This window comes from Sciurus vulgaris (genome assembly GCF_902686455.1).
Source record: "Sciurus vulgaris genome assembly, chromosome: 10".
Classification (NCBI taxonomy): Eukaryota; Metazoa; Chordata; class Mammalia; order Rodentia; family Sciuridae; genus Sciurus; species Sciurus vulgaris.
Window position 1 is genome coordinate 94,113,773 of NC_136470.1, and position 21,113 is coordinate 94,134,885.

The 21,113-nt window shown below is 37.1% G+C and overlaps 1 long non-coding RNA gene and 1 pseudogene across 2 annotated transcripts; both read left to right on the forward strand.

The window, feature by feature from the left end:
• The first annotated feature begins 1,981 nt into the window (after positions 1-1,981).
• LOC306638290 lies at positions 1,982-13,103 on the forward strand. The gene is made up of 3 exons (XR_013757462.1): positions 1,982-2,064; positions 2,183-2,288; positions 11,921-13,103. It is a non-coding gene; the product is annotated as an uncharacterized lncRNA (long non-coding RNA).
• Positions 13,104-17,134: 4,031 nt separating this feature from the next.
• Positions 17,135-17,862, forward strand: LOC306638289 (transcription factor BTF3-like; annotated as a pseudogene). The gene has a single exon. The product of its transcript is annotated as a transcription factor BTF3-like (transcript).
• Positions 17,863-21,113: the final 3,251 nt, after the last annotated feature.

Sequence of the window (21,113 nt, forward strand, 5' to 3'; positions counted from 1 at the left end):
TTAGAAAATTCACAAGGCATAGAAAGTTGTCAGGCCCAGGTAATGCCTAAATCTTTGTTTTCAAATACCATTCTTCAATAAAAAAGAACCAGGCTCTATGGGGAAGTGGCTGATTCCAGGTCTGGGGGAGGGAAAATATGAGGGTGAGCCTAGAACATTGTGTTGTGCAAGAAAATAAGAAAAGACTCAGTCATGAGGGCACCACATCAAATGGACAGAAAAAACAATTTTGAGGACAAATCAAGGATAATTGGAGCAACAAATTAAATGATAACAGGAATGCATTACAGCCCACAGAATAAAATAAATATATATGCACCCATATAAATATAAGGAAGTAATTGAATGTGTAGATAAATGAAGGAGAAGGGAAAGTTCTTCCTAACAGCTGAATTCTAATAATACAAGAAGAATGATAATGGAAATAGAATACTACTATTTAGCAAATGCCACAGTAATAATTCTTTCCAAAAAGAATAATCACCAGAGGCTAAACAATCTGTGAGAGTATGGTGTTCTTGTAAACAGAATGTTCACATTGTCTCAAAGAATCTCACCATAGACACTTACTTTTTTTTATTTTTATTTTTTTTGATACTGGGGTTTGAACCTAGGAGTGCTTAACTACTGAGCCACACCCCCAACTCTTTTAATTTTTAAATTTTGAGACAGGATCTCACTAAGTTGCTTAGTGCCTAAGTTGCTAAGGCCAGTTTTGAACTTGCAATCCTCCTGCCTCAGCCTCCTAAGCCTCTGGGATTACAGGAGTCAGCCACTGCACCAGGTTTAATTATTGTTTTGTTCTGTTTTTATGACAGAATGTATCACAAACTAAGAATTTATTATTTATTATTATTGTTTTAGCAGTGATGGGGATCAAATCCAGAGCCTCATACATGATAGACAATCAATCTACCACTGAGGCATATCCTTAGTCCCCAGAAAATGAGTTCATTTAAGTCATGGTTTCGAAGGTTGGGAAGTTCAAGGCATAGATAGTGGTGACGTCTTGCCATAACTTTCCTGCTGTGTTGTGAGAGGGCAAGTGAGCACATGCAAAGAGGAAAAATGAGGGGCAGAGTAACTTCTGTAACAGCTCTCTTTAATGATGACAACATTAATTGATGGACAAGGGCTCCTCCCACTCTACCCAATTGCCCCTCACTAGATCCCACCTCCTGACACTGCCCCAAGGAGGACCAAGCGGAATACATCCAAATCACAGCAATTACAGAGATAAAAATAATAACCGTATGGTGGAAAAACCTGGCAGACACCACCTTGAACAAGTCATCAAAGGTACCATAGCCATTAATTAGATTGACATCATATACCTTCTGCTAGATTCTGAAAAGACATAACCTCACTGCTATGATATTCTTGTCAGAAATATGTAACCTGAATTTCATCATGAGGAAACACTGAACAAACTCAAATTGAGGGATATTCTTCAAAATAACTGACTAGTGTTCTTAAAAAATGGCATGATCAAGAAAGGCAAAGACTAAGGAATTATTCCAGATTAAAGGTGAGTTGAAATTAAATATAACATGTGTTCTTGAAATGGACTCTGCATCAGAAAAAAAGACATGAATACTTTATTTGGTAAAATTTGAATAAGTCTTATAAACTAGTTTTCAAATATTGTATCAGTGTGAATTTCCTGGTTTTTATTATTGTATTATAGGTTAATATCTGGGAAAGCTATGTGAAGGGCATGTAGGAACTCTTGTACTAGTTTTGAAAATCTTTTCTAAGTCTGGATTATTTCAGAATAACAAACCTAAAACAATTTCAATTATCAGATAAGTGCAGCTCATTTCATTCAAGAATGCCCAGAGAGTTGCAAAAATGTTCGTACGAGAGTAATAATCATTTGGAAATCACACTTCCTAGTTTCAAGGTGTGTTTTTGTGTTAGGGTAGGTCAGGTTACACTGTGATAAAAATGAACCTATGACTTAGCACATAGAAGTGTACTTCTCACTCACACGAAGTGTTCTGTGTGTCTGGTGGTTTGGGGGACAGCTCCTGAAGCAGTGACTCTCTTTCTACTTCTCAGGAGGTTTCTAGAGCCCCTGGGTGGGGAGGGTAGAATGTGAACAGTTTTAAAAACTTTACCAGGAAGTTTCACATCACCTGTGCCCAAAATCCATTGACCATAATTACTCTTATAATCCCAGCTTAACTAGAAATTGGGAAGCATCGGGGAAGCTCATGGATGGCCAGCAGTCAATGACTTTGCTAAAGTGTTACTATCCTGTGGAAGAGGAAACTCAGCAAAAGTAAGTAGCTTCTTCAAGGTCACATAATTTATTAATAGCATGTGAAACTTATTATATATTATAATTATTTTTAAAGAATATAATGAAAAACCTGGTCTTTGAATGTCTCAGGTAGTAGAAAACTAGCAAGGATGCCTCAAGACACTTTTTCTCATGAAATATAACCAGAATGAAGGAATAATGAGGTGGCCCCATGAACTTGTTAATAAGGGAAAGATTGCCTCTGAGAATCTGATTATATCCACACTTTGTAGATTAATAACTTGACATTAGGTTTTTATATGTTGGTGTGATTTTTGTTATCACTGACTTAATATGTCTAAAACAGCCTCTCTGTCCTCTCTGCTCCTATGATTACACTGCCTTTTCTTTAGTTTTATTTTGAAAATAAACCATACATACAAAAACTATAAAAACCTGTATATGTAATTCAAGGAACAATAATGGATACACACAGATCCACTAATGAAAAAAAAATTGCTATATGTACTTCTGCTGGCTTGTATGTCAATCATTCATCCCCAGAAATAAGTACCATCTAGAATTTGTGTTAATCTTTACTTTCTTCATTGTTTTTACCACCTAATAACATATTCCTAAATAATGTATTGCTTAATTGCTTATTAATTAATTAATTAATTAATTGCTTATTTTTGAACTTTATATAAAAGGTATTCATTCTGTATATTCTGTATGGTGGCTTTTTTTTTTTTTTTAGTTTAGCATTGCTTTTGAAATTCATCTACATGGGTGCACATTGCTATGGTTTAATTTTCATTACTTTAGAGTATTCCATTTTATGAATGAATGTTCTGGAAATTTTATTTGTTATTAAATTTCTTTTTTCAATGTTGGGGATTGAACTCAGGGCCTTGTGCACTGAAACTTATTAATAAACCCTACCTTGATGGACATTTGGGTTGCTACTGATTATTTTTAGCCATTGTAAACAGTACTGCTATAACTATTTTTGTTCATATCTCCTGATGAACATGGGTAGGAGCTTTTCTGTTTTATATCTAGGACTGAAATTGTTAGGCTATAGTAAGCATCAGTGTTCAACTATATTAAGTAGTTAAAACGTTTGTTTTGTTTTCAAAAGTATCTATGCCAATTTTTACTTCACCACAGTTTGAGAATTGCCATTGCTCAGATCATTAACAAAACTGACAATTTGGATTTATTCATTTTTTTTCTGTGATGCCAGAGCATCAGAGATTTATTTTAATTAAAATTATAATTCCACTGATGATTAGATTTTAAATATATTTATATAACTTTATTGGCCATTTGAGCTTTCTTTTCTTTGAAATTTCTTTTGTTTATCTTTCTACTAGGTTGGACCTTTTTTTTTGTTATAATGTATTTTTTTTTATTGTAAACAAATGGGATACATGTTGTTTCTCTGTTTGTACATGGCTTAAAGGCATACCATTTGTGTAATCATAAATTTACATAGAGTAATGTTGTTTGATTCATTCTGTTATTTTTTCCCTTCCCCCCACCACTCCCACCCCTCTTTTCCCTCTATACAGTCCTTCCTTTCTCCATACTTGCCCCCCTCCCTAACCCTAACTCTAACCCTAACACTAACCCTTCCCTCCCCCCATTATGTGTCATCATCCACTTATTAGCGATATCATTCGTCCTTTGGCTTTTTGAGATTGGCTTATCTCACTTAGCATGATATTCTCCAATTTCATCCATTTGCCTGCAAATGCCATAATTTTATCATTCTTTATGGATGAGTAATATTTCATGGTATATATATACCACAGTTTCTTTATCCACTCATCAATTGAAGGGCATCTAGGTTGGTTCCACAGTCTGGTTATTGTGAATTGAGCAGCTATGAACATTGATGTGGCTGTATCTCTGTAGTATGCTGATTTTAAGTCCTTTGGGTATAGGCCAAGGAGTGGGATAGCTGGGTCAAATGGTGGTTCCATTCCAAGTTTTCTGAGGAATCTCCACACTGCTTTCCAGAGTGGCTGCACTAATTTGCAGCCCCACCAGCAATGTATGAGTGTACCTTTCTCCCCACATCCTCGCCAACACCTGTCGTTGCTTGTATTCTTGATAATCGCCATTCTAAGTGGGGTGAGATGGAATCTTAGGGTGGTTTTGATTTGCATTTCTCTTATTACTAGAGATGTTGAACATTTTTCCATATGTTTGTTGATTGCTTGTAGATCTTCTTCTGTGAAGTGTCTATTCATTTCCTTAGCCCATTTGTTGACTGGATTATTTGTATTCCTGGAGTAGAGTTTTTTGAGTTCTTTATAGATTCTGGAGATTCGTGCTCTATCTGAAGTATGATTGGCAAAGATATTCTCCCACTCTGTAGGCTCTTTCTTCGCATTGATGATAGTTTCCTTTGCTGAGAGAAAGCTTTTTAGTTTGAATCTATCCCAGTTATTGATTCTTGCTTTTATTTCTTGTGCTATGGGAGTCCTGTTAAGGAAGTCTGGTCCTAAGCCGACATGTTGAAAATCTGGACCTACTTTTTCTTCTATAATCTGCAGGGTCTCTGGTTTGATTCTGATGTCCTTAATCCATTTTGAGTTTAGTTTCGTGCATGGTGAGAGATATGGGTTTAGTTTCATTCTGTTGCATATGGATTTCCAATTCTCCCAGCACCATTTGTTGAAGAGGCTATCTTTTCTCCATTGCATATTTTTGGCACCTTTGTCTAGTATGAGAAAATTGTATTTATTTGGGCTTGTGTCCGTGTCCTCTATTCTGTACCATTGATCTACCTTTCTATTTTGGTACCAATACCATGCGATTTTTGTTACTATTGCTTTGTAGTAGAGTTGAAGATCTGGTATTGCAATACCCCCTGTTTCACTCTTCCTGCTAAGGATTGCTTTAGCTATTCTGGGTTTCTTATTCTTCCAGATGAATTTCATAATTGCTTGCTCTATTTCTGTAAGGTACACCATTGGGATTTTAATTGGAATTGCATTGAATTTGTATAGCACTTTAGGTAGTATGGCCATTTGACAATATTAATTCTGCCTATCCAAGAACATGGAAGATCTTTCCATCTTCTAAGGTGTTCTTTAATTTCTTTCATTAGTGTTCTGTAGTTCTCATTGTAGAGGTCTTTCACCTCTTTTGTGAGATTGATTCCCAAGTATTTTATTTTTTTCGAGGCTATTGTGAATGGGGTAGTTTTCCTAATTTCTCTTTCTCAAGATTCATCACTTATGTATAAAAATGCGTTGGATTTATGAGCATTGATCTTGTAACCTGCTACTTTACTGAATTCACTTATGAGTTCTAAGAGTTTTCTGGTGGAATTTCCTGGTTCCTCTAAATATATAATCATGTCATCAGCGAACAGGGATAGTTTGAGTTCCTCTTTTCCAATTCGTCTCCCTTTAATTTCTTTGGTTTCTCTAATTGCTCTGGCTAGAGTCTCAAGAACGATGTTAAATAGAAGTGGTGAAAGAGGGCATCCCTGCCTTGTTCCAGTTTTTAGGGGGAATGCTTTCAGTTTTTCACCATTTAGAATGATATTGGCCATGGGCTTAGTATAGATGGCCTTTACCATGTTAAGGAATGATCCCACTATCCCTATTTTTTCTAGTGTTTTGAGCATGAAGGGGTGCTGTATTTTATCAAATGCTTTTTCTGCATCTATTGAAATAATCATGTGATTCTTGACTTTAAGTCTATTGATATGGTGAATTACATTTATTGATTTCCTGATGTTGAACCAACCTTGCATCCCTGGGATGAAACCCACTTGATCATGGTGCACTCTCCTTTTAATATGTTTTTGTATGCGATTTGCTAAAATTTTGTTGAGAATTTTTGCGTCGATGTTCATTAAGGATATTGGTCTGAAATTTTCTTTCCTTGATGAGTCTCTGTCTGGTTTAGGTATCAGTGCGATACTGGCTTCATAGAATAAGTTTGGGAGGGTTCCCTCCTCTTCTATTTTATGGAATACTTTGAGAAGTATTGGAATGAGCTCTTCTTTAAAGGTTTTGTAGAACTCGGCTGAGAACCCATCTGGTCCCGGACTTTTCTTTGTTGGTAGGCTTTTGATGACTTCTTCTATTTCAGTACTTGAAATTGGTGTATTTAAATTGTGTATGTCCTCCTCGTTCGGTTTAGGCAATTCATATGTCTCTAGAAACCTGTTGATGTCTTTGAAATTTTCTATTTTGTTGGAGTATAGATTTTCAAAATAGCTTCTAATTATGTTTTGTATTTCAGTCGTGTCTGTTGTGATATTTCCTTGTTCATTCCGAATTCTAGTGATTTGGGTTTTCTCTCGTCTTCTCTTTGTTAGTGTGGCTAAAGGTTTATCAATTTTGTTTATTTTTTCGAAGAACCAGCTATTTATTTTGTCAATTTTTTGTATTGTTTCTTTTGTTTCAATTTCATTGATTTCAGCTCTGAGTTTAACTATTTCCTGTCTTCTACTACTTTTGGTGCTGTTCTGTTCTTCTTTTTCCAGGGCTTTGAGCTGTAGTGTTAGGTCGTTTATTTGTTGAGTTTTACTTCTTTTCTTAAATGCGCTCCATGAAATAAATTTCCCTCTAAGTACTGCTTTCATAGTGTCCCAGAGATTTTGATATGATGTTTCTTTGTTCTCATTTACCTCTAAGAATTTTTTAATTTCCTTCCTAATATCTTCTGTTATCCATTCATCATATAATAGCATATTGTTTAATCTCCAGATGTTGGAATAGTTTCTGTGTTTTACTCTTTCATTTATTTCTAACATCAATCCATTATTATGATAGAATACAAGATAGTGTCTCTATCTTCTTGTATTTGCTAACATTAGCTTTGTGGCATAATATATGGTCTATTTTAGAGAAGGATTCATGTGCTGCTGAGAAGAAAGTGTATTCACTCTTGGTTGGATGGTGTATTATATAAATGTCCGTTAAGTCTAAATTATTGATTGTGTTATTGAGATCTATGGTTTCTTTGTTCAATTTTTGTCTGGAAGATCTGTCCAGTGGTGAGAGAGGCGTGTTAAAATCACCTAGTATTATTGTGTTATGGTCTATTTGGTTTCTGAAATTGAGAAGGATTTGTTTGACATACATGGATGAGCCAGTGTTTGGGGCATAGATGTTTATGATTGTTATATCTTGCTGATTTATGCTTCCTTAAGCAGTATGAAATGACCTTCTTTATCCCTTCTGACTAACTTTGGCTTGAAGTCCACATTATCGGAAATGAGGATGAATACTCCAGCTTTTTTGCTGAGTCCATGTGCATGGTATGTTTTTCCCCATCCTTTCACCTTTAGTCTATGGGTATCTTTTTCTATGAGGTGAGTCTCTTGTAGGCAACATATTGTTGGATCTTTCTTTTTAATCCAATCTGCCAGTCTATGTCTTTTGATTGATGAATTTAGGCCATTAACATTCAGGGTTATTATTGAGATATGATTTGGTTTCCCGGTCATTTGGTTCATTTTTTAAATTTTATTTATTTATTTGTTTGACACTACTTGGTTCCTCCTTTATTTGACAATTCCTTTAGGATAATTCCTCACTTTGCTGATTCGCTTCTTTTTTTTTCATCTCTTCCTCATGGAATATTTTGCTGAGAATGTTCTGTAATGCTGGCTTTCTTTTTGTAAATTCTTTTAGCTTTTGTTTATCATGAAAGGATTTTATTTCATCGTCAAATTTGAAGGTAAGTTTTGCTGGGTATAAGATTCTTGGTTGGCATCCATTTTCTTTCAGGGCTTGAAAAATGTTGTTCCAGGACCTTCTAGCTTTTAGGGTCTGGATTGAAAAATCTGCTGATATCCGTATTGGTTTCCCCCTGAATGTAATTTGGTTCTTTTCTCTCACAGCCTTTAAAATTCTGTCTTTATTTTGTATGTTAGGTATTTTCATTATAATGTGCCTTGGTGTGGGTCTGTTGTAATTTTGTTTATTTGGAGTCCTATCAGCCTCTTGAACTTGATTTTCCATTTCATTCTTCAGATTTGGGAAATTTTCTGATATTATTTCATTGAATAAATTGTTCATTCCTTTGGCTTCTTTCTCTAGGCCTTCCTCAATCCCAATAATTCTTAAATTTGGCCTTTTCATGATATCCCATAGTTCTTGTAGATTCTGTTCATGATTTCTTACCATCTTCTCTGTTTGTTCAACTTTGTTTTCAAGGTTAAATATTTTGTCTTCAATGTCTGAGGTTCTGTCTTCCAGGTGTTCTATCCTATTGAATATGCTTTCTATGGAGTTCTTAATTTGGTTTATTGTTTCCTTCATGTCAAGAATTTCTGTTTTTTTTTTCAATATCTCTAACTCTTTATTAAAATGATCTTTTGCTTCCTGTATTTGTTCTTTTAACTGTCGATTGGTGCGATCATTCAATGCTTGCATTTGCTCTTTCATCTCATCATTCAGTGCGTGCATTTGCTCTTTCATATCATCGTTTGGTCCCCTGATCATTTTAATTATGTACATTATGAATTCCTTTTCTGTCATTTCTTCTGCCATGCTGTCATTGGGTTTTATTGATGTAACATCTAGATTTGTTTGCAGCATTTTCTTTCCTTGTTTTCTCATATTGTTCAGGTATCAGTGGACCGCTGAGATATTGCAGATTTCCTCTATTGACTTACAATGTCCCTGAAGATTTCTATATATATCCCCCCTTAGCCTTCAGTAGGCTGAAGTCTTGGAGGAAGTTGATAATGCGGTGCTCCACAAGGAAGCTGCCTCTCTAGGAGTGGTGGCCTTCAGGTGGGGTATAATCCCTGCAAGTGGGCAGAGGTGCCTCCACTTGTTGACCAATGGTCATCCAAAGGGGACCTAGGCTGCGGGCTGAGGCCAGGCCTGTTTGGGCCTGAGTCTCTGGTTTTACCGTCCTTGTGGGGAAACCTCACCCGGCAGGGAAGACTCACCCGGTGGGGAGGTCTCTCTGGTCAGTTCCCTCCTAGAGGTTCCCCTCAATTTACAGCTACCGCCTGGGCTGGGCTGCCTTCCTCTGCAAAGTTCCCAGGGGCCCGGCCCTACCACCTTGGCCTGGGAGCCTCACCCTTCGCAGATGAATCTCCTTAGGCTGCCCCTCCTCAGAGAATCTGCCCGCAGGCCTGGAACCTTCGCTCCGCCCTAAGCCTGTCTCTGTGCGGCTCTTCCACCAAGAAGCCTCCTAGATCCTGGGACCCTGCTGTGCACCTAATCGCCTGGCTATGCGGCCCCTCCTCTGAGCAGCCACCTGGTGCCCTGTACAAATCGCTCTGAGTCCCAGAGACCCGCCACACGCCTCTTCCTCCAGACAGCCGCCCAATATTCTGGTGCGGTCACTAGGAGTCCACGAAATTCACTGCGTGCCTCCACCTCCCACCAACTACCCGTAGCCCTGGGCAATCAATCACTCCGAGTCGAAGTGACACTCCCCGTTCCTCCTCCTTCTCCAGATAACCCCCCGGGTGTTCAGGAGCGGTCTCTCTGAGTGGCTCTGAATCTACGTGACCCGCTGCACGGGTCCTCTGGGCAACCACCCGGAGCTCTGGTGCGGCCACTCAAGACCAAGCGACCCACCACGCTTCTCCTCCAGGCAGCCCCCCCTGTGTTCAGGAGCGGTCGCTTTAAGTCCAAACAACTCACCACTCGCCTTCTCCTCTGAGCAGCCGCCTGGAGCGCTAATGCAGTCACTGCGAGTCCAAACGTCCCGCCGCGCTCCTCCTCCTCCTCCTCCTACTCCTCCGGTTAGGCCCCGGTGTTCAGAAGTGGTCTGAGTCCAAACAGCTCGCCACGCAGCCCCTCCTCTGGCAACCGCCTGTAGCTCTGGTGTAGTCACTCTGAATCCAAGCGGCCGCGCTCCTCTTCCTCCTCCTCATCCTCAGGGCAGGCCCCGGTGTTCAGAAGCAGTCATTCTGAGTCCAAACGGCTCGCCGCGGAGCTTCTCCTCTGGCAACTGCCTGTAGCTCTGGTGCAGTCACTCCAAATCCAAGCGGCCACGTTCCTCCTCCTCCTCCTCAGGGCAGGCCCCGGTGTTCTGAGTCCACACAGCTCTCCTCGCCACTCCTCCCCTGGGCAGCCGCTGGAGCCCCAGTGGTTGCTCCGAGTCCCAGCGCTGTGCCGAGCGGCCTCCTTTACGGCGCTCCCAGTTGTCCGAGTTCACTGCTCCAGCGGGGGGAGGGGCGTCTCGCTGGCCAGCTCTACTTCACAAAGTTCCCTGCGTTCCGGGACTACCGCCCCATCTGGGACGCCTTCCCAACGGGAGAGACTCACCTGGCTGCTTTGAGTTGGTCCCAAGTCTCTCAATATCTCCTCTTTTGAATCCTGAGTCCTGGAGCAACATGAAATGCAGCCACCCTGTAGTCCACCATCTTGAAACGCCCTAGGTTGGACCTTATATGACTAATTCACAAAAATTTTTTATAGATATAGCTAGTCAATTATATATACAGATATAGCTTCCAATCTTTTATTCATTATATATCATATTCCAAATATATTTTCCAACTTATGGTTTGTCATTTATTCATTTTTCATGAAATAAAATTTAGTTAATATTTGTGAGACTTCGTTTTTACAAACATTGCATATATTTTGCACAGAAAGACCTTAAAATACACAAGTTGTAGTATTAAGATATTTATTGTGATGCTAAATTTGAGGCTTTCAGGTCTGAGGTATGTTTGGGAGGATTAATAGTTTCAAGTTTTTGTATATTGAACACAATAAGATTGTCCAAGAAACAGACATTTGTATATTTCCAAACTACTAATAATTTGCTTTTCTAGATAGTTGTTCTTGTGATACATTGTTTTTTGTTTTTTTAATTGTTGTTCACCTTTTAGTTTCTGTTGATTTCTTTGATCATAAATTATCTTATAATATTTTGAGATATTGACCTATGCTTGATGAAATGAAGTTGCCAATTTGCCCAGCTATTTTTATTGCTTATGATATGCTCATTTGCCAAGTTTTGCTCCAGAATAAATAATCATAATTTATTTCATTGGTCTCCAGCCAATTTCAGAAAAATCTTAAATTGCTTACTTGAGTTGGAGTTCTGCTTTCTGGGGTATCTTCTACTAAATGGAGACTGAAAGAAAAGTATAATTGTGGAAAATCTATGACAGATTACTAGATTTAAATGTGTGCTTTTATTAGCTCCACACTGATGATACTGAAAACCAGGTGTAGATCAAGTGTATAATTAAAAACTTTATGCTTTTTAAATAAACTTTTTTTATAACTTTATTTATTTTATGTGGTGCTGAGGATCAAACCCAGTGCCTCACACGTGCTAGGCACGTGCTCTACCCCTGAGTCACAACCCCAGTCCCAAACCTTATGCTTTAGTAAGCACCATGCATAGTGTTGAGTAAGTACCTTTGTAGAGAAGCTGACCAAGATATATAAATTAAGATATCTGAGTGTTTTCCTAAAATTTTCCTTTATTTTTATATTGAATACTTATTCAGTTTAATGCATAATTTTCCATTTGTATTTTTGGAAGATCTTATGAAGATAAGTCTATCCATTCAACAGAATACAACAGGTAATCAGTGATTAAACTTCCACTCAGGGGGAAATCAGTTTTGTTTTGTTTTGTTTTGTTTTATCTCCCTGAGATACAAAGATCTTACCCTACTTCTGAAATAAAGTTTTTTTTCTTTTTACTTTTCAGTGCCTGGCAAGCCTGGATGAATTGATAAATCCAGCGATTTGCTTCCCCCGGGGATGCTGAGAAATTACAAAAAGGGAGATGGTCTTTCTTTCTACTTCCAGCTTTGAAGCCAGGGTAGTCATTACTGTCAGGGAGCATTATTAACTGCCTGAATTTCTGATGCTCAGCACAACCCCTGACTAGGAGCAGCTTCCTTCTTTTGATTAGCTCTTTCGTATTTATCAGTCTTTGTCTTTATCATGTATATACTTTGTGTCTAGTTTAAGATCTGCCTTACTCTGAAGTTAAACAAATATTCTCCTAAATTGTATTTTGAAGGTTTTATAATTTTCTTTTTAATATTTGGCCTCTAACCAACTTGGAATTCACATATAAAGAGTACATATATAAGTTTTAGGGTTGGTGTGTCAGGATCTACCAAACAAACATTGGGATTTAGATCTATAGATGTAATAAGGAGGAATTGATATCTTCATGATATCAGGTCTTCAATTTATGAAATGATATTTTTATTTTTTTATTTTTCCTTAGATTGTTTTAATAAAATTTATCCTCTCTTTAAAGCACTCTACTTCTTTGGTTAGTTATTTCTAAAAAATACTTTAAAAAGTATTCTTAATTTTTGCTTTTTATTTTTGACACCTTTAATTTGAAAAAAAATTATTTGTACTTTTTAGATATACATGGCAGTAGAGTGAATTTTGCAACAGTATACATAACATGGAGTAAAACTTATTCTAATTAGGATCCCATTCTTGTGGTTGAATATGATGTGGAGTTTCACTGGTGGTGTATTTATATATGAACATAGGAAAGTTATGTCCAGTTCATTCTATTTTCTTTCCTATTTCCACCCCGCCCTCCCTTCCCTTCATTCCCCTTTATCTAAGACACCTTTGATTTTGATACTTCATATGGGTATCATTTTTAAAAGTTTATTCTCCACTATTGTGAAGATTAGAAGAGCAATTCATTTTTTAGTTTCTAATAATTTTGCAAAAATTCTCATATTATTTGTTAGATTTGCTTATTTTTTATGTAAGGAATCTTCTTTTGCAAAGAATGACTTTTTTTTCTTCTTTTACATTCTTACGTTTTTATTATAAATTTTGATATCTTCCCCACCTTAATTGCCTTGGCTCTCTAGTGTAATTGTTGAAAGCATGGTGTGATGGTGGTTACTCTCTTATTGGTTACAATTTTAAAAGAATATTTCAAATCTTTCACTATTATATATTATGTTTGCTGTAGGTCTTATTAATTTAAAGAAATTCCTATTGTTTGGTTGCTAATTGTTTCTATCATGAATAGATATTGAGTTTTTAATCAAAGTCCTGTGTCTACTGACATCGTCAGGATTTTTTTTAAGACTTCTGATTTGGTTAATTACATAATAGTCTTCTAATATTTTACTAATGTTATATTTCTAGAATAAATTCAATGTTTCAGGTCAATTTTTACATAGTTAACAAAGTGATCTTTATAAAGGTATAAATCAGACCATGTTATTTTCTGTTGAAAAGAATTCAATACCTTCTCATAGAATAAAGCACAAAGTCTTTCTGTGGCCTGCATGATCTACTCTCTCTTCTTTATCCAGTATCATCTCCTGTCACTCTTTTTGTTTGTATCGGACTTTTCCTGTTTCTTCAAAACATCACACTAACTCTGGCCTTAAGGTCCTGACTTTCTTAATGTAAATCTGTTCCTTTAAATCATCATATGCTGTTTCCTCACCTTCTTAGAACTAAAACCCCAAATGAGGGTCCCTACAAACCCACTGCCCCCGGCTCATATTATTCCCATCACCTCTCCCCCTAGTAACTTTGTTTTAAATCATATTTTCTCATTAATACTTAGGATTCTTTGTAGTATTTTAGACATGTCTTTAATATACATTCATTATTTATCTTCTTAGTAATAAGCATCAAAAGCTCAGGGATTGTGTTCTCTGCGGAGTCCCTAGCACCTAGAACAGCATCTGACATATAGCAGACTTCATTTGTTAAATGAATGAATACATGAATGAGATGATAGATTCCCTTAAAGTAACAGCAGATTTTTGGGAAGCCAGTCAGTTTTATTCTCTTTATACTATTCTAGCTGAAACTTCAACTCTGGTCAACACTGTTTTTCTAATTATTGTTTTAAGCTCTTGTATTAGGCAGAGGAATAGTGGGGTTGCCTTGCTTGAAAAAATGTTAAATTTAACAGTAATGTCTAGGGACAGGCTATAACAAACCACAAATAGTTTTATAAACTTCAGGTGCACCCTTCTTTATAATGTGACTATTGAGCCACCTGACATTAAAGAATGTTTGTACTGGAATGGTCCTTTGAGACCTTATCAGGCATGCCTGACAATCTTCAATAGTTTAGAAAATACTAAAGAAAGATAGTGACATTTTATAGATTTTTAAAAAATATCCAACATTTAAACTTGAATAAACCCTACACTTCTATCTTATATATAAATTTAGAGATTCATAAAATTTCTTGTTTGGGTGAGATTTTGGATATCAGCTAATTCAGAGCCTTTATTATGCAAATAAGAAATGTTGCCCAAAGCTATTAAGTGATTTAAGTTCATTTATTAAATGAGCATCATAAGCAGGACAACTACCTAGGTACAACTCCTAGCCCAGCTCCCTCCTTCAGTATGTGAATGTTGCTCATGTCATGGTTACCAACTGACCAAATAAAGTAGTTAGTACTTCTCTGAGTCTCTGCCTCTCTGACCAGAAATATTTGATAGAGAGGTGGACATCTGATCCACTCTTTTCTGAGCAAATCTTGTTTTAAAATTTGGAATAGAAAAATAGAGACTGCTATCTGTCTTCCTTGACGATGATAGTCATGGGCTGTCAAGCTTGGGCACCTGTGAGAAGTGAGGCTACATGAAGCATACTGAAGCCCATTCAAAAGCACACATACTGAATACCCAAAAGGTTTATAGGACCAATCTAAATTCCCAAAATAAATTCCTAAATATTGAGTCTCTGTGTGAAAATTCATATTTTTTTTGTCCTAACAATCTTATAGGGTTGGATTTATTTCTCCATTTTTTAGGTTAGGAAACTAAAGCTCGGAAAGAATCCATGGTAAATCAGAAGGTTACTAAGTACCTGCATTAGAATTTGAATGAGGATGATCAAATTCGAAAGTCTGTACTCCTTTCTGTAAGAACCCAGAAACCACTCTGGACTGGGAACTCACATAAGGGAGTTTATTAAGCAAACAGGCAGAGTGACTCCCTGCAGGGTAAGAGAGAAAATGAGAGAAAGAGAGAGAGAGAGAGCAAGAGAGAGAGAGCGCAAGAGAGAGTGAAAAACCAGGAGGAGTGAGCATGAAAGTGAGGAGAAGAGAGAGAGAGAATGGTGAGGGAGCTATTCTTAAGCAGTTGAATTCCATGTGATAACAGGGGACCAAAAACAGAGAAGGATACTTGCAAGCTGACTGATGAACCAATAGCTAGCTAGGATGTTCACAGGCTGACAAGCTAGGTTGTAAGTTGGGAGGCGGGGACTGCAGTGTAAAGGGAGGGGGAGCAGCTTTACATTATATTATACTTTCAATGGGTTATATTGCCTTAAATTCAGAGTGATTCATATTTTGTTACTCAAAGTGTGATAAGGAGACTATCAGTGGTGGCATCACCTGGGAGTTTGTTAGAACTGTGTAATCTTGGTTCTGATCTCAGACTTACTGAGACACTGTACTTACCTGAACTTTAAAAAGATTACCAGGTTATTTTTGTGCATGTTAGAATTTGAGAAGCTCTGACCTGATGGAAACCAAGGCACAGGATCAGGGAGATTTAAGATGAATAGCATTGAACTATAACCTAACATTTTGAAATCATTCTTCTCATCCTTGATATAGATTAAATAATTTCCACCTCACTCATATTGTTGTGAGGATTATATATGAAAACCCCTAGTACAGTGTCTGACATAGTAGATTCTTATTACAAGTTAAAGTCTTTCTTTTCCAAAATTAAACAAACAACATCCTTCCCATTGTTCGATAGCACTGAAAAACATGCACACAAAATGGTACAGGTAAGAGTACACAGATGCATAACGTATGTGTCTTTCCCTAAAATAGTATAGTGATTACAAGGGTCAAAAGGAAGTTTAGTTTGGCTTTCTTTGTCATAATGGGTATGAAAAATTGAGTTCATATTATTGATGTCAAGGCAAAGAAACAATTGAAGTTAATTCTTCTGGATAAGAGAGATATAGTATTATTACAAATGTTTTTGATGTTTTAAATATTTATAGTTAATGTTTAGAATTGGCAGAGAAGTTGTGTAATTGAGAGAAAGAAAAGGATATTATACCAGCAAAGAAATATGAACATTTTTGGTAAGTAACTAATTATTTCCACCGCTTTCAAGTTGTAAAATCTAAATTGGACAACTCACAGGATACATAAAAGGAATGTGATTGCTACATATTAAAATCATTCATTTTCTTTCTTGGATATTCATAGGTCTGTCCACAAGGAAGAGTGTAGGATTCTAGTAACAGTACAAGGAGATAAAAAAGTATTTTAAATTCTTTAGTATAATACAAGAGTTTGGTAATGATTTCTGTACACTAGCAATATTACTTAGAAGAAAATAGATTGCATTCACTAAAGTAAAAATGTACATTTTCTCCATTTTAATAATAGTAATATATAAAATATTGTACCTATTATGAAGTCAGATCACAAAATCTTAGAGGAGGCCCTGAAAATCTCAGATTATCATAGAATGGCAGGAAGGAGAATGTAATATTTTAACTTCTCCCCAAGTTAATTTATAGGTTTGATGAAATTCAAATTAAAAGTCAGGTGCAGTGGCACCTAACTATAATCATAGCTACTCAGACGCTAAGGAAGGAGGCTCAAAAGTCCTAAGCCAGTCTGATACATAGGGAGACCCTGTCCCGACGTCCCTCCCCAGGCCACTTCTCAATAAAGAAAAATTTTCTTAGGAAATTTGACAATATGATTTTAAAGTTAGGACATATAAATAGCAGATAATAGGCAAGAAAACAATAAAACAAATAAAAATCAGTAAGGAGATCTTGCTCTAGCTGCTATCTTGTGTCCCCGTGTGTGTGTGTGTGTGTGTGTGTGTGTGTGTGTGTGTGTGTGTGTGCCTAATCTCAGTTGGTCCGCCAGAGACTCCCTGAGTGCCAACCCTAGGCCCCCCGCGTGGCCCCATTTCTGCTCTGACAAGATGGAAGAAACTATCATGAACCAGGAAAAACTCGCCAAACTGCAGGCACAAGTGCACATTGGTGAGAAAGGAACTGCTCGCAGAAAGAAGAAGGTGGTTCATAGAATGGCTACAGCAGATGATAAAAAACTTCAGTTCGTTCTCCTTAAAGAAGTTAGGGGTAAACAATATCTCTGGTATTGAAGAGGTGAATATGTTTACAAACCAAGTAACAGTGATTCACTTTAACAACCCTAAAGTTCAGGCATCTCTGGCAGCAAACACTTTCACCATTACAGGCCATGGTGAGACAAAGCAACTGACAGAAATGCTACCCAGCATCTTAAACCAGCTTGGAGCAGACAGTCTGACTAGTTTAAGGAGACTGGCTGAAGCTCTGCCCAAACAATCTGTGGATGGAAAAGCACCACTTGCTACTGGAGAGGATGATGATGATGAAGTCCCAGATCTTGTGGAGAATTTTGATGAGGCTTCTAAGAATGAGGCAAACTGAACTGATCAACTTCTGAAGAAGAGAAACTTGAAGAAGTTACTGGGAGCTGCTATTTTATATTATGACTGCTTTTTAAAATTGTTTTGTTTATGGCTCTGATAAAATCTAGATCTCTAATCTTTTTAAGCCCAAGCCCCTTGGACACTGCAGCTCTTTTCAGTTTTTGCTTATACACAATTTATTCTTTGCAGCTAATTAGGCTAAAGAAACCTGGGAATAAAGTTTGAAACAAAGGTTAATAAAGTTCTTTTCCTAGTTAAAAAAAATGAGATATCCATTTTTATTCTTAGTCAACAATCTATAAACTTAGTCTGAAGAGTCAAAAAAGTGGGGGAGTCTTATATTCGTTATCTATACATAGCAAATTACCCCAGATTTGGCAGCATAAAAGAATGTGATTTCCTGTGGTCTCTGTGGCTAGGAATCTGGAAGTGGTTTAATAGGATGGTTTTGACTCAGGTCTCTCATGAGGTCGCAGTCCTGTTAGTTGGGGTTGCAGTCTTCGGCAGGCTTGACTAGGGCCAGAGGTCACTCACATGGCTGTTGGCAGGCCTCAGTTCTTTGTCACGTGTGCTGTTCTGCAGGGCAGTTCAAGTGGGGCAAATTCTCAAAAAGAGCAAACTTTTAGTCTTTATAAACATCTTTTTTCAGTAAGTTCACATTCTTACGGTTTAGGAACAAATATTTCCAGGAGCTAGTAACTAAGCTTTGTTCTGTTTTTCTTGTTTTAGCTTTAATATTGGTATAGAAAAGTAATCTCTGAATCATTTAACATAGGACAGGAAAGCATTTTGGTCCCATGATTATCCAAATCAGGCACAGGGAATTATGTTTGTTCAATTTTCAGAAATACAAAGGGTTTGGGGCATAGATGAACCTAGGAAGGACTAGAAATTGACTTTTGACCTAGGATAGACTTCACAGAAGAGAAGCCATATAACCTAAGACCCAAAGAAAAACTGAACTTTTTAAAGTAAAAAATATTATATATAAACAAAAAACTGGGAGAATAATAATAATAATTTTAGTGCTGAAGATTGAACGCAGGGCCTCACACATGCTAAGAACTTGTTCTAACACTAAGCTATACTCCCAATTAAAAAGAGTATTATTTTTTCTTTTATTTTTATTTATTTATTTATTTTATTAAAAATCATAAATTTAATAGGGCAATGTTGTTTGATTCATTCTGTTATTTTTTTCCCTTCCCCCTCCACCACTCCCACCCCTCTTTTCATTCTGTACAGTCCTTCCTTTCTCCATTCTTACCACCCTACTTATCTCTAACCCTAAACCAAACCCTAACCCTAACACTGACCCCTCCTACCCCTCCTTATATGTCCTCATCCGCTTATCATCGAGATCATTCGTCCTTTAGTTTTTTGAGATTGGCTTATCTCACTTAGCTTGATATCCTCCAATTTCATCCATTTCCCTGCAAATGCCATAATTCTATCATTCTTCATGGTGGGGTAATATTCCATTGTATATATATATGCCACAGTTTCTTTATCCATTCATCAACTGAAGGGCATCTAGGTTGGTTCCACAGTCTGGCTATAGTGAATTGAGCAGCTATGAACATTGATGTGGCTGTATCTCTGTAGTATGCTGATTTTAAGTCCTTTGGGTATAGGCCGAGGAGTAGGATAACTGGGTCAAATGGTGGTTCCATTCCAAGTTTTCTGAGGAATCTCCACACTGCTTTCCAGAGTGGCTGCACTAATTTGCAACCCCACCAGCAATGTATGAGTGTACCTTTCTCCCCACATGCTCACCAACACCTATTGCTGCTTGTGTTCTTGATAATCGCCATTCTAATTGGGGTGAGATGAAATCTTAGGGTAGTTTTTTTGATTTGCATTTCTCTTATTACTAGAGATGTTGAACATTTTTTCATATATCTGTTGAATGCTTGTACATCTTCTGTGAAATGTCTGTTCATTTCCTTAGCCCATTTGTTGATTGGATTATTTGTATTCTGGTGTAGAGTTTTTTGAGTTCTTTATAGATTCTGGAAATTAGCGCTCTATCTGAAGTATGAGTGGCAAAGATATTCTCCCACTCTGTAGGCTCTTTCTTCACATTACTGATAGTTTCTTTGCTGAGAGAAAGCTTTTTAGTTTGAATCTATCCCAGTGGTTGATTCTAGCTTTTATTTCTTGTGCTATGGGAGTCCTGTTAAGGAAGTCTTATCCTAAGCCAACAAGTTGAAGGTTTGGACCTATTTTTTCTTCTATAAAATGCAGGGTCTCTGGTCTGATTCCGAGGTCCTTGATCCATTTTGAGTTGAGTTTTGTGCAGGGTGAGAGATAGGGGTTTAGTTTCATTCTGTTGCATATAGATTTCCAATTCTCCCAGCACCATTTGTTGAAGAGGCTATCTTTTCTCCATTGCATATTTTTGGCACCTTTGTCTAGTATGAGAAAATTGTATTTATTTGGGCTTGTGTCCATGTCCTCTATTCTGTACCATTGATCTACCTTTCTATTTTGGTACCAATACCATGCCGTTTTTGTTACTACTGCTTTGTAGTAGAGTTGAAGATCTGGTATTGCGATACCCCCTGCTTCACTCTTTCTACTGAGGATTGCTTTAGCTATTCTGGGTTTCTTATTCTTCCAGATGAATTTCATAATTGCTTGCTCTATTTCTGTAAGGTACACCATTGGGATTTTAATTGGAATTGCATTGAACCTGTATAGCACTTTTGGTAGTATGGCCATTTTGACAATATTAATTCTGCCTATCCAAGAACATGGGTGACCTTTCCATCTTCTAAGGTTTTCTTTAATTTCTTTCTTTAGTGTTCTGTAGTTCTCATTGTAGAAGTCTTTCACCTCTCTTGTGAGATTGATTCCCAAGTATTTTATTTTTTTCGATGCTATTGTGAATGGGGTAGTTTTCCTAATTTCTCTTTCTCAAGATTCATCACTTATGTATAAAAATGCATTGGATTTATGAGCATTGATTTGTAACCTGCTACTTTACTGAATTCACTTATGAGTTCTAAGAGTTTTCTGGTGGAATTTCCAGGTTCCTCTAAATATATAATCATGTCATCAGCAAACAGGGATAGTTTGAGTTCTTCTTTTCCTATTCCTATCCCTTTAATTTCTTTGGTTTCTCTAATTGCTCTGACTAGAGTCTCAAGGACGATGTTGAATAGAAGTGGTGAAAGAGGGCATCCCTGCCTTGTTCCAGTTTTTAGGGGGAATGCTTTCAGTTTTTCACCATTTAGAATGATATTGGCCATGGGCTTAGTGTAGATGGCCTTTACAATGTTAAGGAATGTTCCCACTATCCCTATTTTTTCTAGTGTTTTAGCATGAAGGGATGCTGTATTTTATTGAATGCTTTTTCTGCATCTATTGAAATAATCATGTGATTCTTAACTTTTAGTCTGTTGATATGGTGAATGACATTTATTGATTTCCGGATGTTGAACCAACCTTGCATCCCTGGGATAA